The sequence below is a fragment of the Trachypithecus francoisi genome, unplaced genomic scaffold, assembly GCF_009764315.1.
Source record: "Trachypithecus francoisi isolate TF-2019V2 unplaced genomic scaffold, Tfra_2.0 Lachesis_group6, whole genome shotgun sequence".
Taxonomy (NCBI): Eukaryota; Metazoa; Chordata; class Mammalia; order Primates; family Cercopithecidae; genus Trachypithecus; species Trachypithecus francoisi.
Genome location: NW_022681471.1, coordinates 111,344,422 through 111,369,455, shown reverse-complemented (window position 1 = coordinate 111,369,455; position 25,034 = coordinate 111,344,422). Strand labels below are relative to the sequence as shown.

At 35.7% G+C, this 25,034-nt stretch overlaps 1 pseudogene across 1 annotated transcript; it reads left to right on the top strand.

The window, feature by feature from the left end:
* Positions 1-1,346: 1,346 nt before the first annotated feature.
* Positions 1,347-2,159, top strand: LOC117077485 (annotated as a pseudogene). Its single transcript, XR_004434783.1, has one exon. The product of XR_004434783.1 is annotated as a 60S ribosomal protein L7-like (transcript).
* Positions 2,160-25,034: the final 22,875 nt, after the last annotated feature.

Sequence of the window (25,034 nt, the reverse complement as noted above, 5' to 3'; positions counted from 1 at the left end):
GGATATATATACAAATTCTGCCTACATTCCTCAACAGCCCCTGAATTTGGCAAGAGTTGGGGAAAATAAAACATCTGTAAGGCTGAAAGAATTGAAAAGTTTCAGCTGCCATCTGTCATGGAGGTGGGAGTTGAGGGACTTGGTATGGGCAGGTATCAAGTTGGGATTTAATTCGTTCAAATTAGCTTGCAGCTATGACAAAAAGTAAGAGAGAGAGAGAGATCAGAATCCAGAATCTACATCTCATTTACAATGTGCACACGATAACAAAATTTTGCTAATTATGTGTGGAAACAGAGAAATGTGACTCATACTCAAGAGCAAAAGCCCTACATGTACCAAAAAGCTACAGCTTACATTATATGTAATGAGGAAATAGTGGATGCTTTTCCCCTATGGTTGAGAAGAAGGCAGAGTCAGCTCTCTCTTCAATTTGCACCAAAGTTACTAAGTAGTGGAGAACAAAAAATGAAATAGAAGGCATAAAAACTAGAAGAGAATGAAACTGTATTTATTCACAGATTACCTGAATATTTTTGTAGAAAACTCTAAGGAATACATTTTAAAAGTGTTACCAAAAAAAGTGATTTCAGCAAGAACACAGGATACAGGATTGATATGAAAATATGACTTATACTTTTATACAGTCGTAATGAAAAACTGAAAAAAATCCATTTACAACATAGAAATACTTAAAATGCTGATAATTTTATAGAAGCTATTTAAAACTCTCCCATTAAAACAACAAAACATGAGAAAAATTAATGAAGACTTGAATAAATGAAGATAGATGTCATGTCTATGGGACTGGAAAATTCAATAGTGTCAAATTGTCAATTCTCTCCAGTTGATATATAGATTAATTTCAATCTATATAATAATCACAACAGGGTATATTTTGTAGAAATTAACATTTTGAAATATAAAATGTATATAGGGTTGTAAGAGGACTTAGAATTACTTAAATAATAATGGAAAGTATAATTTCATTGGGGGATTTTATACTACTTGACTTTAAGACCATATAAAGTTATGGTAATCATGGCATAATGATAGACAATAGTTCAATGGAATAGAATAAGTAATGCATATATATATATATACCCTCACTTAGACAGATAATTGATTTTTTGACCTAGGCATGCACATGGGCATTTGTGCACATGCACACACACATACACACATCAGTAGGAAAGTATAATCAACAGATGGTGCTGGAATAACTAGGACATGGAAAATCCATAAACCCTTACTGTTACCTGACGATCTCCACAAAAATTGACATAATGTGAGTTATATACCTAAATATAAAAAAGCCAGACATGCCTCTTTTTTTCGCTGGAACCATGGAGGGTGTAGAAGAGAAGAAGGTTCCCGCTGTGCCAGAAACCCTTAAGAAAAAGCGAAGACATTTCACAGAGCTGAAGATCAAGCGCCTGAGAAAGAAGTTTGCCCAAAAGATGCTTCGAAAGGCAAGGAGGAAGCTTATCTATGAAAAAGCGAAGCACTACCACAAGGAATATAGGCAGATGTACAGAACTGAAATTCAAATGGCAAGGATGGCAAGAAAAGCTGGCAACTTCTATGTACCTGCAGAACCCAAATTGGCATTTGTCATCAGGATCAGAGGTATCAATGGTGTGAGCCCAAAGGTCCGAAAGGTGTTGCAGCTTCTTCGCCTTAGTCAAATCTTCAATGGAACCTTTGTGAAGCTCAACAAGGCTTCAGTTAACATGCTGAGGATTGTAGAGCCATATATTGCATGGGGGTACCCAAATCTGATGTCAGTAAATGAGTTAATCTACAAACGTGGTTATGGTAAAATCAGTAAGAAGCAAATTGCTTTGACATAACGCTTTGATTGCTCGATCTCTTGGTAATATGGCATCATCTGCATGGATGATCTGATTAACGAGATCTATACTGTTGGAAAACGCTTCAAAGAAGCAAATAACTTCCTGTGGTCCTTCAAATTATCTTCTCCACAAGGCAGAATGAAGAAAAAGACCACCCATTTTGTAGAAGATGGCGATGCTGGCAACAGGGAGGATGAGATCAACAGGCTTATTAAAAGAATGAACTAAGGTGTCTACCATGATTATTTTTCTAAGCTGGCTGGTTAATAAACAGTACCTGCTCTCAAATTGAAAAAGAAAAAAGCCAGACATATAAAACTTTGTGAAGAAAACATATAATATCTTTACTAACTTGAAGTAGGCAAAGGTTTCTTAGCACGACATGGAACAATTACCATCACAGACAAAAAATTATACCTTAGATGTTATCAAAATGGAAACATTTTCACATCAAGAGATACAATTAAGAAAATTAATTCATAAACCACAGGCCTGGAGACATTATGTGCAAATTATGTATGTGACAAAGCATTGGTATGCAGAATATATAAATTCACTAACTCAGCAAAGTAATTATATACAATAGGCAAAAGTATTGAACAGGGACATTACAATGTAGCCATACATGAATAATGGTTACAGTGAAAAAGACTGACATCACCAAATATTGAAGAGGATAGAGAGCAACTGAAGGAAATCAAATGCAATGTTTTTTCTTTTGTTTTGTTTTTAAAATGGCACAACCATTTTTAAAACTGTGTGAAAGTTTCTAATGAAGTTAAGCATATGCATATCCTATGATGAAGTAATTCAACTTCTAGGTATTTATCCGAAAGAAAAATATTTTAATTCCCATTAAAACATTTGTACAGGAATGTTAATCGCAGTTTTATTCACAATAGCAAAAACTGGATGTAACTCAAGTATCTGTTAAGAGAATGAATAAACAGGTTTTGGTGTATTATATAAAGGTACACTACTCAACAAGAAAAAGGACCAAACTACAGATACATTTGACATCATGGACATTACAATCACCGAAAGAATCTGGACACAAAGTAGTATATAGTATATGATTTTTTATATGAAGTTCTAGAGCAGAAAACATTAACTTATTAGGAAACAAATTAGTAAAGTGGTTATTAGGGTTCTGAGGAGTTGACAGGAAAGGAGGAGGAGGAAAATCTGTGGGGAGATGGAAATATTGTACATCTTGATGGAGGTGTGGGTTTCACCAGTGTATGCATGTGTATGCATTTGTCAAAACTCATCAAATCTCACAGTTAAGATCTTTATATTTTAGGGTATGTAAATTTCAACACACACACAGAATTATAAAAAATAATACACTCAATTTGGGAATCTTACTTTTCACAGTCGTGTGGGTTAGCAAATCTGAAACTATTTTACGTGTTTCTAGGCTTGAGAAAATAGATTAGTATACTGAGGATAATAGAAGCATATGCATTTTTCCACAGAGGTTGTGTTAATGTACACTCACACCAATAGCATATAACAGTTATTGTTGTTCAATATCCTCATCAAAACCAGATACTTTATGCTTTTTTATTCTAGAAGCAAGCTGAATTTTAGTCCCCACTGCACATTTGGTCAGGAGTCTTTGTGTAAGACACTGTTTGTAGAGAATAGCTCTTAGAACAGCTGACTAGAATGTTCCAGCATATAAGGGATAAGTAAAAGAAAAATCAATATGTTTGAATGAGAAAGAGCTACCAATAGAGCAGAAAGACAAATAGGAAGAGCAGTATCATGGAGACTAATGGAAAAGAGCTAAAGGAAAGACTGATGAACAGTATTGAAGTTAGAAGTCTCACAAAAATAAAAACAATAAAGTGTTCATTTGATTTGGTGTTTAGGAGGTAATTGGTGTCATTAGTGAGACAAGAGTGACTGATGTAGAGTGTGTGGGGAGATGGATAAGGGTTTGGTGTAAGCCAGTTGCTATGAATTGAAGAAATAATGAAATATGTGAATATAAGCTTAAATACGAAGGACAGTTAGACCATAATTGAGAGACGGATTTTATACCAAAATATTTTTTAAATGATTGTGCTCACTTGTTCATATAAAGATAAAGAGCCAAAAAAAGGAGTAGGGATTTTAAAAGAGTTAAATAGAATAAAAAAATTTCTGTGGATGATTGGAATATATAGGGTCTAGATAACAGTTTGGAGATAAGAGTAAGAGGGCCCAAGGCAAACTTAGGATCACTACCATTTATTTGGTGCTTATTTAATGTTTCGGGCACTATTCTATCTCATTTGTAAGCCTGAAAACGGTGTTATGAAAGAGTACTGTTTCATCATCACATAGCTAAGAAAACCAAAACACAGAGTCATAAAGTAGCCTGTATGAATTGTACAATTAGGAAATTACAGAACCAGGGTTCGAAACCACGTAATATAGCACCAAAAGCCAAGCTCTTAATCACTACTGTCCATTGCCCTAGAATAGAAACTAAAGAGTAAAATGTATGATGGCACAGCTTGGTCCTTATTTGATACAGATAAACCTAGATTCAGGCTGAACAATCAATTCTTATCCAAAATCTCTTTCCAAGATTTGGCCTTTGCATTTGTTGTATTATAATTTTTTGATAACATGAGTCCATAAAGTGTATATATCACAGAAAGGTCCCTTGCCTTTAATACCAGAAAATTCCCTAAAATGTTAATAAAAACAGTATTCACTAACAAGTAAGTGCCTTTTTAATGTTGTTGCTAAGGTAAGTCTCATATTTGTTTATTAAAATATCTTCTGTTTTTCACACTACTGATTTCACATGAAGTCCGTTTATTAAAGAAAAGAGTGCTTAAGATAGTGTACAAATAAGAATATTAAAGAATAAACAGAAGTAAAATGTACTGCTAAAATTATTAAATAACCAAAAAAAAGAATCATTGTTTCCTCATATGTGTTTATAAATATCTCTCTTTATAAGTATTAACAATGAGAGACAGACCCAATACTTACGAAGCAATTGTTACAGAATCATGTCTTGTAACTTTGTATTGTGGTCACTTTTGTATGATGCAACTTTGTTAATAGAACAAATAAAATGGTATTTATTCCAAACAACCTTTTGAAATCTACTGTTGAAAACACAAGGAAAAATATGCTTAAGATCTTGTGTGTAAGAACTTCCCCAAAGTTCTGTTTTCAACTTCTTTAGCTTTCTGTCTGCATAGTATTATTTGATAAGCTCATATCTCCAGGGTGCTCAAGTCAAATCTCTGCCATGATTTCCAAATCTGGCAGTCTCCAAACTCGCTGCTAAGAATGCTGAATCAAACTGACATCAGCTTGACAGGTCTATCAAATTTTTATTTCAGAGAGATTTATAAATCAGACCCTTCCATATTCATTCCATTACAATGGCATTAGATTAATAGATTTTCTTTTCAGCATCCATATTTATTCATTCTAAATGTCCAAATTTTCCTGTATGCCTTCTGTGTACCATGTAGGATGTACTGTGTACAATCTGGTCAGGTCCAGATTGTTTCATTTGATACTCTTCCCACAACTTCTCCTTTTCTTCATATATTAATTCATTAAACAAATATTTATTGAATGCCTACTATGTTCTTAGGACATGTCTTCATGGGGTTTGCATTCTAGCTGAAGGGCAGTAAATGTACTAAATGATATAATAGTGTTGTCCAATAGAGCTTTCTGCTATTATGGAAATGTCCTGTAATATCTGCATTGTTCAATATGGCAGACAGGAGTCATATGTACCTGTTAAGCACTTGGAACATGGTTAATGCATCTAAAGAAATACTTTATTTTATTTTATTTAAATTTAGTTAATTAGTATCTATATTTAAATATCCACAGGTAGTTAATGGAGCCACACTCAACCATGTAGATATTAAATTTAGCACATTTTATAGTGAAAAAAATGTTTAAAAAGAGCAGGGTAAGAGGACTGCAACAGGACTGTCCAAAGAGAGATTAGAATTGTAAATGGGGTAATTAGAGTATGTTTCCTTGAGAAGGTGACAATTGATGTGACAAAGACCTGAAAGAGGGAGACAGTTAACCATGATGTCACTTTGAGGAAGAACATTTCACACACAGGGAATAACCTGTGCAAAAATTCCTTTGGTGACATTGTGCCTGGCATATTGAAGTGAAATCTGCTTTCCTTTATCTTCAACCCACTGATTCTAGATCTTTTTCAAAACAAATGCTTTCTTTCCTACTTTCTTCTCAAAATGACAACCCTTTCAAATATTCGAAGACTACTTATGGCTACATTTTTGCTTACTCCATAGTAAATTTCCTAATGGTATAGTTGTTCACCTATTTATTTATTACATTATATCAAAATATTTTTATTTTTCCTGCTTTAAGGTATAATTTACAATTAAAATTGTATATATTTATGGTGTACAATGTGATGTTTTGATGTATGTATACACTGTGAGATGATTAAATTAATATAATTAACATATCCATCACCTCACATCGTTATTTTTTGTGGTAAGAACATTTAAAATCTACTCTCAGCAATCTTCAAGTACACAATACATTATTATTAGCTGTAGTCACTATGCTGTATAATAGTTCTCCAAAGATTATTCTTCTTGTCTGACTGAAACTTTGTACCCTTTGACTAGTATCTCCCCATTTCTATCCCCTACATCCAGCCCCTGGTAACCACCATTCGGCTCTCATTTTATCAGTTCAACTTTTTCAGACTCCTCATAAAGTGAGATCGTGCAGTGTTTGTCTTTCTGTGCCTAGCTTATCTCACTTAACATAATATCCTCCAGATTCATCAATGTCGTTGTGAATGACAGGATTTTTTCCTTTCTTAAAGCTGACTAGTATTCCATTGTATGCATCTATGTGTGTGTATATGTCACATTTTCTTAATCCGTTCATCTGTCAATGGGCACTTAAGTTGATTTTACATGTTGGCTATTGCAAATAATGCAATGAATATGAGAGTACAGATATTTCTTCAACACACAAATTGCATTTTCTTTGGATATATACCCAGAAGAAGGCTTGCTGTATCATCTGATAGCCCTATTTTTAATTTTTTGAGAAACTTCTATGCAGTTTTCCATCATGGATTTACTAATTTACATTCCCACCAACCATGTACAAGGGTTCACTTTCGTCCACATCCTCAGCAAGACTGTTCATCTTTTTCTTTTTAGTAATAGTCATTGTGACAGATGTGAATTAAGATCTCACTGTGGTTTTAATTTGCATTTCCTGTTGATTAGTGATATTGAGCATTTAAAAATATATATCAGCCACTTAAACGTCTTATTTTGAGATTTATTCTGATTTTATGTTCATTTTTTAAATCACGCTATTTGTTTTCTTTCTATTGAGCTATTTGAGTTCCTTATATATTTTAGATATTAGCTCCATATTAGATATATGGTCTCCAAATGTTTTCTTTCATTTCATAGCTTGTCTATCCACCCTGCTGATTATTTTATTTGCTGTGCAAAAGCTTTTTAGTTTGACACAATCCCATTTGTCTATTTTTGCTTCTGTTGCTTGTGATTTTGGAGTCATATCAAAAAAAGAATCTTTGCCAAAACTATTGTCAAGAAACATTTTCCCTATGTTTTCTTCTAAGAGTTTCATAGTTTCATGTCTTATGTTTAAGTGTTGAATCCATTTTGGGTTTATTTCTGTATATGGGGTGAGATAAAAGTCCAATTTTATTCTTCTGCATGTGGATATTCAGTTTTCTCAACACCATTTATTAAAGAGACTATCTTTTCTCCACTGTGTGTTCTTGGCAACTTTGTGAAATATTAGTTGACTGTAAATGCAAGGATTTATTTCTGAAGTCTGTATTCTGTTCCATTGGTCCGTGTGCCTGTTTTTATGCCAGTAATCTGCTGTTTCAATAACTGTAACTTTGTAGTATATTTTGAGATCAAGAAGTGTAATGCTTCCAGATTTATTATTTTTGCTCAAGACAGCTTTGGCTATTTGGAGTGTTATGTGGTTCTACATGAATAATAGGATTATTTTTCTATTTCTGTGAAAAATGTCATTGGAATTTTGATAGGAATTACCTTGAATCTTTAGATCACTTGGGTACTATGGAAATTTTAACAATATTAATCCCATAATACATGAAAATGTCTATTTATTGGTGACTTCTTCAGTTTCTTTCATCAATGTTTTATAGTTTTCAGTGTATAGATTTTTCACCTCCCTACTTAAATGTATTCCTAAGTATTTTTTATGCTGTTGTAAATGGGATTGTTTTCCTTTCTTTTTAAATTTTTATTTTTAATTGTAAATTGACATATTACAGGGCTGTATGTATTTAGAGTACAAATTGATATTATGACTTATTAAAACAATGTGGAATAATTTAATCAAGCTAATTAACATAACTGTCACCTAAAATACTTATTTTTTTGTGGTGAAGGCATTTTTTTTTTTTTAAATACTTTAAGTTCTAGGGTACATGTGCATAACGTGCAGGTTTGTTACATATGTATACTTGTGCCATGTTGGTGTACTGCACCCATCAACTCGTCAGCACCCATCAATTCATTATTTATATCATGTATAACTCCCCAATGCAATCCCTCCCCCCTCCCCCCTCCCCATGATAGGCCCCGGTGTGTGATGTTCCCCTTCCCGAGTCCAAGTGATCTCATTGTTCAATTCCCACCTATGAGTGAGAACATGCGGTGTTTGGTTTTCAGTTCTTGTGACAGTTTGCTAAGAATGATGGTTTCCAGCTGCATCCATGTCCCTACAAAGGACGCAAACTCATCCTTTTTTATGGCTGCATAGTATTCCATGGTGTATATGTGCCACATTTTCTTAATCCAGTCTGTCACAGATGGACATTTGGGTTGATTCCAAGTCTTTGCTATTGTGAATAGTGCCACAATAAACATACGTGTGCATGTGTCTTTGTAGTAGAATAATTTATAATCCTTTGGGTATATACCCAGTAGTGGGATGGCTGGGTCATATGGTACATCTAGTTCTAGATCCCTGAGGATCCTTGACAGTGGAGTGTTGAAGTCTCCCATTATTATTGTATGGGAGTCTAAGTCTCTTTGTAAGTCTCTAAGGACTTGCTTTATGAATCTGGGTGCTCCTGTATTGGGTGCTCCTATATTTAGGATAGTTAGCTCTTCCTGTTGAATTGATCCCTTTACCATTATGTAATGGCCTTCTTTGTCTCTTTTGATCTTTGATGGTTTAAAGTCTGTTTTATCAGAGACTAGGTTTGCAACCCCTGCTTTTTTTTGTTCTCCATTTGCTTGGTAGATCTTCCTCCATCCCTTTATTTTGAGCCTATGTATGTCTCTGCGTGTGAGACGGGTCTCTTGAATACAGCAGACTGATGGGTCTTGACTCTTTATCCAGTTTGCCAGTCTGTGTCTTTTAATTGGAGCATTTAGTCCATTTACATTTAAGGTTAATATTGTTATGTGTGAACTTGATCCTGCCATTATAATATTAACTGGTTATTTTGCTCCTTAGTTGATGCAGTTTCTTCCTAGCCTTGATGGTCTTTACATTTTGGCATGTTTTTGCAATGGCTGGTACCAGTTGTTCCTTTCCATGTTTAGTGCTTCCTTCAGGGTCTCTTGTAAGGCAGGCCTGGTGGTGACAAAATCTCTAAGCATTTGCTTATCTGTAAAGGATTTTATTTCTCCTTCACTTATGAAACTTAGTTTGGCTGGATATGAAAATCTGGGTTTAAAATTCTTTTCTTTAATTGAATATTGGCCCCCACTCCCTTCTGGCTTTTAGAGTTTCTGCCAAGAGATCTGCTGTTAGTCTGATGGGCTTCCCTTTGTGGGTAACCCGACCTTTCTCTCTGGCTGCCCTTAAGATTTTTTCCTTCATTTCAACTTTGGTGAATCTGGCAATTACGTGTCTTGGAGTTGCTCTTCTGGAGGAGTATCTTTGTGGCATTCTCTGTATTTCCTGAATTTGAATGTTGGCCTGCCCTACTAGGTTGGGGAAGTTCTCCTGGATGATATCCTGAAGAGTGTTTTCCAACTTGGTTCCATTTTCCCCCTCACTTTCAGGCACCCCAATCAGATGTAGATTTGGTCTTTTTACATAATCCCATACTTCTTGCAGGCTTTGTTCATTTCTTTTTCTTCTTTTTTCTTTTGGTTTCTCTTCTCGCTTCATTTCATTCATTTGATCCTCAATCGCTGATACTCTTTCTTCCAGTTGATCGAGTCGGTTACTGAAGCTTGTGCATTTGTCACGTATTTCTCGTGTCATGGTTTTCATCTCTGTCATTTCGTTTATGACCTTCTCTGCATTAATTAGTCTAGCTGTCAATTCTTCCACTCTTTTTTCAAGATTTTTAGTTTCTTTGTGCTGGGTACATAATTCCTCCTTTAGCTCTGAGAAGTTTGATGGACTGAAGCCTTCTTCTCTCATCTCGTCAAAGTCATTCTCTGACCAGCTTTGATCCGTTGCTGGTGATGGGCTGCGCTCCTTTGCAGGGGGAGATGCGCTCTTATTTTTTGAATTTCCAGCTTTTCTGCCCTGCTTCTTCCCCATCTTTGTGGTTTTATCTGCCTCTGGTCTTTGATGATGGTGACGTACTGATGGGGTTTTGGTATAGGTGTCCTTCCTGTTTGATAGTTTCCTTCTGACAGTCAGGACCCTCAGCTGTAGGTCTGTTGGAGATTGCTTGAGGTCCACTCCAGACCCTGTTTGCCTGGGTATCAGCAGCAGAGGTTGCGGAAGATAGAATATTGCTGAACAGCGAGTGTACCTGTCTGATTCTTACTTTGGAAGCTTCCTCTCAGGGGTGTACTCCACCCTGTGAGGTGTGGGGTGTCAGACTGCCCCTGGTGGGGGATTTCTCCCAGTTAGGCTACTCAGGGGTCAGGGACCCGCTTGAGCAGGCAGTCTGTCCCTTCTCAGATCTCAGCCTCCGTGTTGGGAGATCCACTGCTCTCTTCAAAGCTGTCAGACAGAGTCGTTTGCATCTGCAGAGGTTCTGCTGCTTTTTTGTTGTTGTTTTTTATCTGTGCCCTGTCCCCAGAGGTGGAGTCTACAGAGACAGGCAGATTTCCTTGAGCTGCTGTGAGCTCCACCCAGTTCGAGCTTCCCAGCGGCTTTGTTTACCTACTTAAGCCTCAGCAATGGCGGGCGCCCCTCTCCCAGCCTCACTGCTGCCATTTCAGTTAGATCGCAGACTGCTGTGTTAGCAATGAGGGAGGCTCCGTGGGCGTGGGACCCTCCCGGCCAGGTGTGGGATATATTCTCCTGGTGTGCCCGTTTGCTTAAAGTGCAATATTGGGGTGGGAGTTACCCGATTTTCCAGGTGTTGTGTGTCTCAGTTCCCCTGGCTAGGAAAAGGGATTCCCTTCCCCTTGCGCTTCCCAGGTGAGGTGATGCCTCGCCCTGCTTCAGCTCTCGCTGGTCAGGCTGCAGCAGCTGACCAGCACCGATTGTCCAGCACTCCCTAGTGAGATGACCCCAGTACCTCAGTTGAAAATGCAGAAATCACCAGTCTTCTGTGTCACTCGCGCTGGGAGTTGGAGACTAGAGCTGTTCCTATTCGACCATCTTGCTCCGCCCCCCGGCATTTGAAATTTATTCTCTTAGTGATTTTGATATTAGCTGGTGGTCACGGCAGATTGCCTTCTTGATTTCTTTTTCAGATAGTTCATTGTTAGTGTACAGAAATGCTACTGATTATTGGCTATTGCCAAGGGAAGGAGAAGCAATGAGGGAGGCAGGAGGCCAAGATAAGGTGACTTAGACATATTATTGAATTGTGTACAACAAGGTGTGTCTGGCATATGCATGCAAGACAGATGTTAAGACATCAAATTTACAGAAGCTAGAAGTGTGGCTGATAGAAGGGTACATAGCCAACTCTGCTACATAGAGTCATTCTGGGAACCAGGCTGACAAAATCCTGCTGCCTTCAATGTGTGGCTTCCGTGGTCACCAGGGACATCAGTATCTACTAGCAGAAGGGAGAAGAGCAGTGAGGATCTTTTGTGGAAGGATTTGTGGCCCAGACCTAGAAACACATTCCTCCCACATTCCTCTATCACTCCTGTTCACACTCACCCAACTAGAACTTTATCCCAAGACACACCTAACTGTGAGGAAGGATAGGAAAGACAGTCTTACTGGGTGCCCAAGGAGGGAGAATGTCGTGCCAGTATGTGGCCTACATTTTGTCACACAGTGGCCACATGTCATTTTGGGCACCCAGGTTTCACTGGGCAGGGCTTTCCCAATCTCTATTGTTTCCTACCTAACCTCATCTTATATAAAGTTTCTGGTGATGCAGAAATTAGATTCTCAAACATCAATAATTTTGTGAACTACTGGAAGAAGAAAACATCCTTGTCAGGAGATAGAATTCAGAGTGAAGTGTTTAATCCCAGAAGAAGCTCAGGGACAGAGGCAGCACTAAGGACAGACACTCACTCAGGAAGATAATGTATCCCAAAATATGTTCACATCCTAATTTGTGGGACCACTGAGTGTTACATTACACAGCATAAGGGATTTTTTTTTTTTTGCATGTGATTAAGTTGAGGATCTTGAGATATCCTGGATCATCTAGGTGGTCCCAGTGTAATCACAGGAGTTCTTATAAGAGGGAGGCAGAAGGGTCAGGGATGGAAGAAAGCAGATATACCAACAGAAATAGGAGTCCTACTCATACTTAGTAGATGCTACACTGCTCCTTGAATGTGGAGGAAGGGGTCATGAGGCAAAGAATGCCTACAGCCTCTAGAAGTTGGAAAAGGCAGAGAAATGGATTCTCCCCTAGAATGCATCCCTGATGACACTTTAATTTTAGTCCAGTAAAGCTGATTTCAGACTTTTGATATCTAGAACTGTAAGATAATAAGTTGTGTCATTTGAAACCAGATATATATATACTTTCTAAAAATAATTATTTATATCTTCTATTTTTATCACATCTTATTGTAAATATGAGTACTACCAATTAATGAAGAACAACAGATGAGTTAACAGCCATGCTTGCCATATTTGTGGCTTAAACAAAAATGCATCTTATATTTCGTCATGATTCATGATACTTGCTACAATTTTCTAGTTGTTATGAAGTTGTGGGACAAAGGAGTGCATGAGTGTTGGGTGCTTAAAAGAACACACTGTGCATCCCCCTTTGACTTTTTTTCCAGCAGTCATTCTTTCCTTCTTTTTGATAAAAACTCTCTTTTATTTTGTTTTGTTTTGTTGTCTGTCTGTTTCTAAAGGAACCGACCACTATATTTTTAATGAAATGAGACTGGCTTCAACCAACTTTTTAGTTTTATTTTTTACATGTTATTTATATAATTTGATTTATTTTCAAGGCAAACAAAATTTATAAACAATGTGAAAAATAATATCCTTGAACAAAAAATTTTAATGTGGTGAAAAATATATCAACACCTGTAGAAAATATGTCAAAAGTGATAAAATTACAATTCCTCAAGGAATAAAATATATATGCTTAGTAAATAAACTTAATTAAAATTTACCACATTCTTAAGAATATATAATTTAATGCATTACATTTTTATTTTTGTTTATTTTTTGTATTATTTTCTATACTTTTTTTTTTTACTCCAAAGGCATATATTACATTTTTAAAACTGGAGATTACAAAATTGTAAGACAGAATAATAATGTGGTCTGGTGTGGCTAGAACCCACAGAGAGAATTATTCCTCTTTGTTGTCAGTGGCTGTGGAACTACTGAGAATCTACCTTAAAACTATCATTAATATAGCAAGGGCTTTAATTAACTACACTTGGATACCACTGTCTTCTTAAATGGCATTTATTATTAAATAAGTAGTAGGAGTTGTAGGCTATATAGAACACACTTTATAACTATATAACACTATATAAACACGAACACACTTATAATACATGCATTTCAATAGGAAAACAGTTAACTGTGGATAGATTGATATGACAATATAAATTACACTTTACAATACTAACAATATGTATAATATTTCTCATTTCCTCCACATATGAGGTCTTTGACTTTGACTGTTATTTCACCTCTTGCTCTCAGTTTCTTCATATGTAAATAACAATATTAATAATGCATACCTCACAGATTTTTTGTACAGATTGCATGTCACACAATAGGCCCCTTAAAAGTGCTATATAGTATTTATTCTTATACGCTAAATTGACACAAGTACTTGGGTGGGGGCAGTTACTAATTCCTTAATCTTTGTGCTAGAAAATCACCTTCATTCTTAGAACTTTTGATGCTAAAGAAAACTGTGTTGGTATACCAGCAAACATAAGTAATCTAAATAATCAATAGTATAGACCGGTCCTCCTTGACCTTTAATGAGCCTAATGAATCATCTGGTGATTTTGTTAAACTGCACATTTTGATTCACTAGCACTGGTTTTGAACCTGCAACTCTGCATTTCTAATCAACTCCTGGGTAGTAATGATTAGGATGGTACATAGAACTCACTTTGAGTAGTAAGAGTACAGACCAGTGCTCAACAAACAAAAGCCCCCAAGCCAAATGCAGCCTGCCATCTATTTTTGTAAATACAATTTTATTGGGACACATCCATACTCATTTATTTTCGTATTGTTTATACATGCTTTCATGAGATACAAACACAGAGCAGAGTAGTTGCAACTGAGACCACATGGATTGCAAAACCTAAAATATTTACTGTCTGGCCCTTAACATAAAGTTTGCAGATCCCTGGTATAAACATGCTTTTTTCATCTAATAGAATAATAAAATTTTCTTTTGAAATATTTTTAAAATACAAAAGTCAGAATTAATGAATATTAAACATAAAACACTAACTGAAATTTGGGACTTTTCATTCCATCTCAATATAGTCATTCATCTAGTCTTATCAGTTCAATTGTCTATACAAATAATCCATAGGTTAATTGGAAGAAAATACATAGTTTCTACAGAGTCCACAAAGTCCATATTGAGGGAGGTTGGAGTTAGGGGAGGTTCATAAAGTAAGATTTTTAAGGGATGCAACTTCTTGATAATAAATCTCTCTAAATACTAATTAGGTGTGTAGGTCAGTTGTGTAGTCAATCAAATTAATATGAGATTAATAGCTCTAAATGCTTCCTTGTGACAATCAACATTCTATCATAGAACAATATCCAGAAAGGCTGTGGCAGACCCATCTCTATATCAGGTATTTACACCTCTAGAGGATATTACCGACTCAGATGGCTACATAGACTAAGTAACAGTCCTGATTTTATATCAGTCTTCTAAAAAATGCATGGCTTTTCAGGAGAGATGTTAGCTTAAAGACAAGCTTCAAGTTTGTGATTACAGTAATTAAGAGAGAAAAGAATGAGTTATTATGTGGGAGTTTCTCAATGATCTTTTACATTTTAAAAAATGTATTCAAATGTTCCTGTATCATATTTCTCATACTTCTTTTCATTTTCCATTCTGTACTCATTATGTTTTAAAGATCCATACATCTTTCTGTGTGTTCTTGTTACTTCAAACTGCTGCATATCCAGGGTGGGCTATCATTAGATTTCCTACCCATTTACTCCACCACAGATACTAGATTGTTTTTAGTTCTCTATCTCCACAGATAATACCATAATGAAAATCTTCATGCATCTATTCTTACAGACCTTGAACGCAGTAGATGTTCAATAAACAACAATTGAACTCTGCATATTTGAAGAGCATTTAATTATTTTCATGAGAAATTACTTAATAGGTACAAGGTATGTTATTCTGGTGATGAATACACTAAAAACCCTGACTTCACTGGTATGCAATATATCCATTAACAAAATTACACTTGTACCCCATAAATTTATACAAATAAAAATTTTAAATTAAAATTAAAAAAGTAAAAATGAAAAATGATACATTATTAAGTGATAAATATGCTCACCATAACAGTATGTAAAGTATAATAATAAATTATATAAACATATGAGTATACATATATATGTATACATGCATGTATTTTGCAATAATAGAATTAAATGGGTGAACATATTGTTGTTTCTTTATTCTTTTTATTGCCTATGTATCTTAACAGTTCTACAGTGGATGTGCTATTTGTATAATAAAATGAATGATCAGACCATTAAAGAAAAATGGTGGGTTTTATGTGCTTGTGATTGCTGATAAATGCAAGAATAATATTTTAAGAATATTTACACACAGCTCAAAACTGGAATTAATAAGTTATTCAATATATTTATGTATTCATTATTTACTTATGTATCAATAGAAATGTATTAGTACATGTGCATGTGAGTGCATGTATACATGCATATACATGCATGCACACGATACATATATGCACATCATATATATGTGTATTTATTTCAAGGACTGAAAACATGCTTACTGTCACAGTTAAGGATAATTCAGCCAAGTATAGAAGCCTAGGTTAAAAAAAATCACTCTGAATTTTGAAGGGATTTGTTTCACAGGATAGCTAATGGTCAGTCTAGTTGTTCCCTTATATAACTTGCATGCTGCCCACCATCACTGAGAATATTTTATTCTCTACATTTTTGTCATTGTGACTAAAATGCTGGACATTATGTAGGAATATTAATTCACCATCACACTGATCTTTTTTGGATCCTTTCCTAGAAAAATTGATGATCTTCATTCTGAAAAAAATATTATTGGTGCATTCCCTCTACTCTGTTTTCACTTTTCTCTATTGCTAAAACACCTCTTATTCATTTGCTAGTTCTATCAAAAGAAATATTCCTGGGCCCGGGTGCAGTGGCTTACGCCTGTTATCCCAGCACTTTGGGAGGCCGAGGCGAGTGGATCACCTGAGGACAGGAGTTTGAGACCAGCCTGACCAATATTGTAAAACCCTATCTCTACTAAAAATACAAAAATTAGCTGGGCATGGTGGCATGCACCTGTAGTCCCAGCTACTTGGGAGACTGAGAGAGGAGAATTGGTTGAACTTGGGAGGCAGAGATCGCAGTGAGCCAGGACTGCACCACTGCACTCCAGCCTGGGCAACAAAGCGAGATTCCATCTCAAAAAAAAGAAAAAAAATTAAAAAAGAAAGGAATGTTCTATCTTCAGTTCTTTCATCTGCTAATTCCCATCTCTTTTCTTTTTACTAAAACTTGGGGAAATGAGCTCAACTTTGTTTTTTAGTTCTGCTATTTATTTTTAATGCCAGTTAACCTACATTCAATGCCCAAGAGTGAGCTGCTTCTTATTCTATGATGACTTGATTAAAATATTTTATTTTTGTTTCATTTACACTACACTGAAACTACTGATTATTTAAAAATTGAACTTATTTTCTGCTCTCTGTATATTTCTGTTTTTACAAATTTTACTTTTTAATTTTTTCATTTTGGTGCCTGTGTTTCACTTTAGAGGCTTTTCTCAAATGTCTAATCATCATTGGCTGAGTGTATGACTGTATGTGTATGAGGAGACTTAATTTACTGATAGCACTCACTACAGTGTAGTTGGGTGATGACTTTTTAATTGGGAGGGTCTTCAAATGTTCAGAAGTGGGAATTCTTATCTTTAGGGTTACTGAGTGTCCTAAAATATAATTTTTCAGAATTTTGCCTGGAGTTTCAGGCAAAAAATTTAACTACATTCTTAAACTACATTTTAACTGCATTCCTTATAGTTAAAAATGTTTTACAATCTAGCTGGGCAGGGAGAAAGTGGTGAAGGTCTTAGCTTTCACCATGTGAATCGTCACTGACTGCCTCCATGTTCAGCCTCATATCTCTCTCCATTCCATTCTGCCAGACATTGAATGCTTCTGTCCCTGATGGAGAGACTCTTCCCATCAATTGTTCTAGAAAATAACTGTTGGGTTTCCTAACTAGGAGAATGGCATCCATACACACAGAGGGTCAGAAGGAAAGAATTAATGCAAGTTAATTCAGTCAGGAGAAAATTTAAATTATATAACTTGTTTTAAATGACAGGAAATTTCCATTTTAAACCTTTAGCTTTGCGGGACATGATACTTTAAATTTATTTTATTTTATTTTCTTGACACAGAGTGTGTTTTTTGGTTTTGTTTTGTTTTTGTTTTTTGAGACGGAGTCTCGCTCTGTCGCCCAGGCTGGAGTGCAGTGGCCGGATCTCAGCTCACTGCAAGCTCTGCCTCCCGGGTTTACACCATTCTCCTGCCTCAGCCTCCCGAGTAGCTGGGACTACAGGCGCCCGCCACCTCGCCTGCCTAGTTTTTTGTATTTTTTAGTAGAGGCGGGGTTTCACCGTGTTAGCCAGGATGGTCTAGATCTCCTGACCTCGTGATCCGCCTGTCTCGGCCTCCCAAAGTGCTGGGATTAGAGCCTTGAGCCACCGCGCCCTGCCAGACAGAGTTTTTTTCTTGTCGCCCAGGCTGGAGTACAATGGCGAGATCTTGGTTCACTGCAACCTCGAACTCCCGGGTGCAAGTGATTCTCCTGCCTCAACCTCCCGAGTGGCTGGGATTACAGGCGCGTGCCACCACGCCAGCCTAATATTTGTATTTTTAGTGGAGACGGAGTTTCGTCGTGTTGGCCAGGCTGGTCTCGAACTGCTGACCTCAAGTGATCCGCCCACCTCAGCCTCCCAAAGTGCTGGGATTACAGGCGGGAGCCAGGGCGCCCAGCCTAAATTAATTTTTTTATTTGTGGCAGTTAACACTTAACATGAGATTTATCATCTTAAAGAATTTTAAGGAGTGTATATAGTATTGTTTACTATAGGCACAATGTTTTACAGCAGATCTTTAGAACTTATTTGTCTTGCGCAGCGGAAACTTCATACCAACTGATTAGCAACTCCCCATTTCTGCCTCCCACAAGTTCCTGGCAACCACAATTTCATTATTTGCTTCCTTAAGTTTGAAAATTTTGGAAACCTTATACAAGTAGAATGATGCAGTATTTGTCCTTTTATGATTGACTTAATTTCATTTAGTGTAATCTTCTCAAGGAATTCATGTTTTCACATTCAACATAATTTTTTTTTATTTTTTAAGGCTGCATAGTATTCTGCTGTATGTATATACCACATTTTCTATATTCATTCATTTACCAATAGACATTTACATTGTTTCCACACCTTGACTATTGTGAACAATGCTGGAATGAACATAGGAGTGCAGATCTCTCTCCTGGATTGTAATTTCAATTCCTTTTGATATATACCTAGAAGAGGGATTGCTGGATCATATGGTAGTTTTAGTTTTAATTTTTTTGTGGCACCTCCATACCATTTCCCATAGTGGCTTCATGCTTTTACATTTCTAACAACAATGGACAAAGGTTCCAATTTCTCCACAGACTCACCAACTTACCCCATTTTTGGATGATAGTCATTCTAACAGGTGTAAAGTGTTATCTCGTTGTGGTTTTGATTTGCATTTTCTTGATAATGATGTTGAGCACTTTTTCATATACCTGTTGGCCATTTGTATGTCTGTTTTGGAAAAAATATCTATTCAAGTCCTTTTCCTATTTTTAAATATTGAGTTATTTATTAATTGCTATTGAGTTGTAGGATTTCCTTATACATTTTGGATATTAACCTTCTGTGCAATATATGGCCTGCAAATATTTTCTCCCATTCTGTAGGTTACCTTTGCACTTTGTTGATTGTTTCCTTTGCTGCATAGAAGCTTTTTATTTTGATGTAGTCTCACTGACTATTTTGTTTTTGTTGCCCATGCTTTTGATGTCATATCCAAGAAAACATTGCCAAGACCAATATCAAGAAGGCTTTCTCCTATGTTTTCCTACAGGAGTTTTACAGTTTCAGGTTTTTTGGTTAAGTCTTTTGAGTTTATTTTTTGTGTTTGAAGTGAGATGAGTGCAATTTTATACTTTTGAATGTGGCTATCCAGTTTTCTCAACACCATTTGTTGAAGAAACTATTTTCTCCTGTGTGTATATATGCACCCTTGTCAAAGATCAGTACACCTTATTTGTGTGTGTTTATTTCTGGGCTCTCTATTTTGTTCCATTGGTCTATATGTCTGTTCTATGCGAATACTATACTGTTTTTAATCACTGTATTTTTTAAAATATATTTTGAAATCAGGAAGTGCTGCAGTCTCTCAATTCTGTTCCATTGGTCTATGTGTCTGTTTTATGCCAGTACTATACTGTTTTTAATTACTGTATTTTTTAAAAAATATTTTGAAATCAGGAAGTGTTGCATTTCTATATACTAACAAGGAACTGTCCCGAATGGAAATTAAGAAATAATTTTATATATCATTGTATCAAAAAGAATAAAATGCTTAGATATACACTTAACCAAGAAGATGAAAGTCTCATACATTGAAAACTATACATATTGATGAAAGAAATTAAAGAAGACATAAATAAATAGACATCTGATATTCATTGATTGGAAGATTCAATATTGTTAAAATGTCCATAGTACCCATAGCAATCTAAAGATTCAGTGTAATCCCTACCAAAATCCCAGTGGCATTTTTTACAGAATTTTTTTTTAAACGAAACTAAAATTTATATGGAACCATGAAAAACCCTGAATATTTTAAATTCCTTTTGCACTTATTTTTTTAATTGAATTTTTTTTTAATTTTTTGTCATTATTACAATTACTTTCTGTATATATTTCTGATTATGCAGAGCATGCTTATGAAATTATCATGGAACAAATTACAACATCATCTCTTATTATTTGATCCTTAAGAAATGATTTGGAATTCTCAGAAAGACTCTATTATATTCTGGGTTTTTTTTTGACTATTACTATTAAATCAATGGAGTTCATGGTCACTTTTGGATTCAGGTACAGATATATTGAGCTATGGCTGCCACATTCTTTTGAAGTTATTATAAAGAAAGTGAAGCCAGATGGCTTTTAAAAATCAAATCCAATATTCTATCACCCCCAAACCTGTTATGTTAAGTCACCAAGGATTCAGTATTCTGAATCTTAAATAAAGTTTTCAATAATATCCATATCCCAAAGTATGATACCAAATTAAATAACATTCATGAAAGATAAAAAGTGACAGTATGATCCTGTCATAAAGAACACCATAAAATATTCGAACAATGTTTTGAAAGAGTTGATAAGGCAGTAAAAGGAAGGAAGACATTTCAGAAACTGCAGTTTTCCTTAGATTAGAGGTGAGCAGAGAGTGTAACAGGACATCATAATCTCTGCTTAGAGAATGCTGTGGAGAAATGAGTAGGAAATATAGGCAGACTAAAAGTAGAGGAAAAGTAATTTCCATAGCAATGTTGAGCAAAACTTAACAGACTTAGGACTGGGCTTTGTGCGGCCTGTTCCAGTTAGTGGCAATCCTTTAAGATCTTATCCTTCTTACAATGTCTTTCTTGTCCTTTATTTCTGGTTTCCCTTCTGAGCTGCTTCAGAACTCACTTCACTGTCTAAAAATCTCTTTATGAATATTTAATATTTAATTAAAATTCTGCAGATAATTCTATCCTCAAAAGGGAAAAATTAAATAATTTGAAGTTTGGTGTAACAAGTAAAATGGAGAAAAAAAAAAAGAACAAAAACAAATTGCAATGAATTCAACAGCGGTTTGACATGGAGTGGCCCACTGTCTCAGTTGGCCCAGAACTGTGTTGGTTTTAAAACTGAAAGCCCCATGTCCCAGGGAACCCCTCAGTCCTGGGAAAACCAGGACGTTTGATCACCCTAATTTGCAATATAATTTGACCATTAAACAATTAATTTTATAACAAAGCATGTGGAAAGGCTGATCAATATTACATAGATAACAAGTATTATAGAAATCATCAGGTTAGAATTAAAATGTTAATAACTTACACTGATGTAGCACTTTACCCTGTATTCTACTTTCATCCCCAAGAAACTTGAAAAATAATCCATTTGGCTTGTTTTGTAGAAGAAACTAAATGCCTAACATCACATAGTAGGCCATTATCAGAGTTACTGGCTGTGTAGCTCAGATGTTGCCATTATTATTTCTTTACTTAGCTATCCAGTGGTTCCCAAACATTGGTGCATATTGGAATTACCTGTGGATCATATAAAAATACTAATTATTGGCTCCTAACCCAAGACTTTTCAATTGAATTAATATTGGTTATGACCTGGGTATCAGAATTCTTATTTTATTTTTAGAGACAGAGTTTTGCTCTGTAGCCCAGGCTGGGGTGCAGTGATGCAATCATAGCTCACTGCAGCTTCAGTCTCCTGGACTCAAGTGATCCTCTCACCTAAGCCTCCTGAGTAGCTGGGACTACAGGCATATGCCACCATGCCTAGCTATTTTTCTTTGACAATTTTTTGTAGAGACAGAGTCTCACTGTGTTGTCCAGGATTGTCAGGGTATCAGAATTTTTAAAAGCTCCTCAGATGATTCTAATATGTGCTAAGTTTGGAAACCATTGCTCTAGCATAATGGTATATAACTAGCTGCACATTAGAAGCACCCAGCAAGATTTAAAACCTAACCATACCCAGATCCTGCCCCTGATCAATTATATCAGAGGCTGTGAGGTTGGTGTCTAGGCATCCATATTTTTAAAAAGCTCCCTTGATAATTCTAATGTGCACCAAGGATTAAAAATCACTGCACTCAGTTTGTGGATGATTTACATCTCTCAAAACAAAATATAGCCTTTTCTTTGTCCTGCTCACAGCATCCCCAGTTCCACAGAGTGAGTGGTTTTATGCCACAGCAGGGCTCAGATTCTCAAAAACTCATCTTTCAGTAACCTATTCAAATCTACCCAGTAACGATTGTTAACTCTCAGTGATCCCTGCCTTTGAGTATTCAACCTGGTCAAAAAGCTTCATAGCTTTCAAAAGCGGAGTCAGGGCTTCCAGATTCAGTTTAGCCATTTTATGAAGAGATATAGTTAGATTAAACTCTTCACAGCTCATAAAGTTTGCTTTCCAAATGCTTTGATTACTTACTTTGGAATAAATAGGCTGGAAGTATCACTAAATGCAATACATATATAAAATCTTCACATGGACTTTGGAACTGTGTGTCTGTATGAACTACAAATTATCAAATTTTATACCCTTATTCAGTAATAAAGGAAAATAATTGAGAGAAAATAACTGTCTCAATTATAGGAGTTATTGCTCTGAGTTGCGTGCGTGTGTGTGTGTGTGTGTGTGTGTATGTGTGTGCATGCGTGTGTTTCCGTCTGCCTGCCTATATGTCTGTGTCTCTGTCTGTGTCTGAGTGTCTCTACCATGCAACTTCTAGGCAAGAATTCTCTGTAGCTTAGTTTATAAAAGTCTCAATGTACACGCAAATGAAGGAAAAGATGTTTACTTACTATGTTTCTTCTATTTTCTTTTCCACATTTAGATACCTATATTATTGTTAGTTCTGTAATCAATTATTATTATTATTTTCTTTTCCTTGCATATTCCTCCAGAGAAAGTTTACATATATAGACAAATATATCCTTAACTTTTTACAAAAATATAGTAATAAATCTTCTGAATCCTGTTATTTTTTAATTTAACAATGAATTGTGGAGATCATTACATATGCATAAAGAGCCTTCTCTACTTTTTTATGCTATTTAGTTATACAGATGGACAGACATCCCACTGTTTATTAGCCTTACTGATGCACATTTAGATTGTTTCCAATTTTTGGCTATTATAAGAAATGTAGCATAAATATTTCTCTCTCACTCTTCTACTTCTTGAGTCCAGACTAGATACTGAAACACTTATATCACAGCCTTCATTCACAGTTCATGCTGTTGCTGAGATTTCATACCTCAGAGTAGACTTCTCATGATGTTTTTCAGTTCTTTCTGAGATTTGCAGCTAAAGTGTTTCTCACTTTTACTTATGCCTGAATTCCACTGCATTTGTTATACCTTCCATTTATTTTATAAATTAGGGTTTAACTGTCTCATAGATCAAATAATGAAAAATGAAAATTCAATTTGCATCTTCATTTCTAATTCCCCTTGTTGCTCTTAGATGGTTATGAAAGATAAAAAGAAAGAATACTGCTATTACTCCACCACCTTCAAATCACAATTTCAATTTATTTCGATTTGCAATAATATACTAAAGTCTCATTTGCTTGTTACATGGAGTTTAGAAAATAACTATTGATGCTCCATTACATAAGAAGAGGTGATAACTATCCTTACAGAATCTCTACCTCTCCCATCCCCACTTCTACCTTTCATTAAGAATACTTAGTTACAGAGTAATATAAATATGAAAATTGATATATGCCCTGATATTAAAAAATAATTGAATATATGAGAAAATATTGATGATGGAGGTAGAGGATGGGAGAGATATGGTGTTTCCTTTTTTCTCTGAGTATGTGAGTGGAGGGAGGGAGGCACAAAGCAAGGAAGGAAAGATGGAAGGAAGAAAGGAAGTAAGGGAGGAAGTAGGGAAGTAAGGAAAGGAGGAAATAAGGAAAGGAGGGAGGGAGGGAGGGAGGAAAGAAAGAAGAAACTTTTGTGTATCACTGTAATAGGTAATCTTGTTTCTGTGGCCGATTTCTGCCACAGACCTTCAGTGACACCCAAGGGAGCTGTGGGAATTGAATACAAGTGCCTCTTGTAGAGAACTGTCTAAGCAGAGGCTGCCACCCCATCCTGTCATGGCTTTGGCAGTGCTCCGCCACCTCAATTCTGGCCTCTTTGGCTATCAGCTCTTATTTTTTACAACCCTGGGAGGTAGTGGCAAGTTCATGTGGGCTACAGTTGTACCAAAATGACCCCTGCAAGACTGATGCATCTAACTCCAACTGCCATGTTTCTGATCAATTCTTAGTTATGATTTTCCAATTGTAGGTCTTAAAAGATATATAAAAAGTCCTTTAATGATACCCAATTCTTTAATATTTGAGCATCTATCATGCACAAGGAACCTAACTAGATGTTCAAAAAGATAAAAATAACATAAGAGCAGGCACATGTCCTGCCTTCAAGAAGGCTAGTTTCATATTATTTAACAGGCCGACATGAGTCTAGTCAAAGGTTTTAAAAACAACTATGATTGGAATTTTACTGTAAGTGCCTAATTAGGCAAATTGGTACATGAAGATACTTGCCACTTGTTCCCTACAAAAAAATCTTCATATCATTGAGCCTATGATTATTATTACAGTAAGAACATAGAAAATAACCAATAAATCACTTCTTTATACCCACATTCTGGGCTGC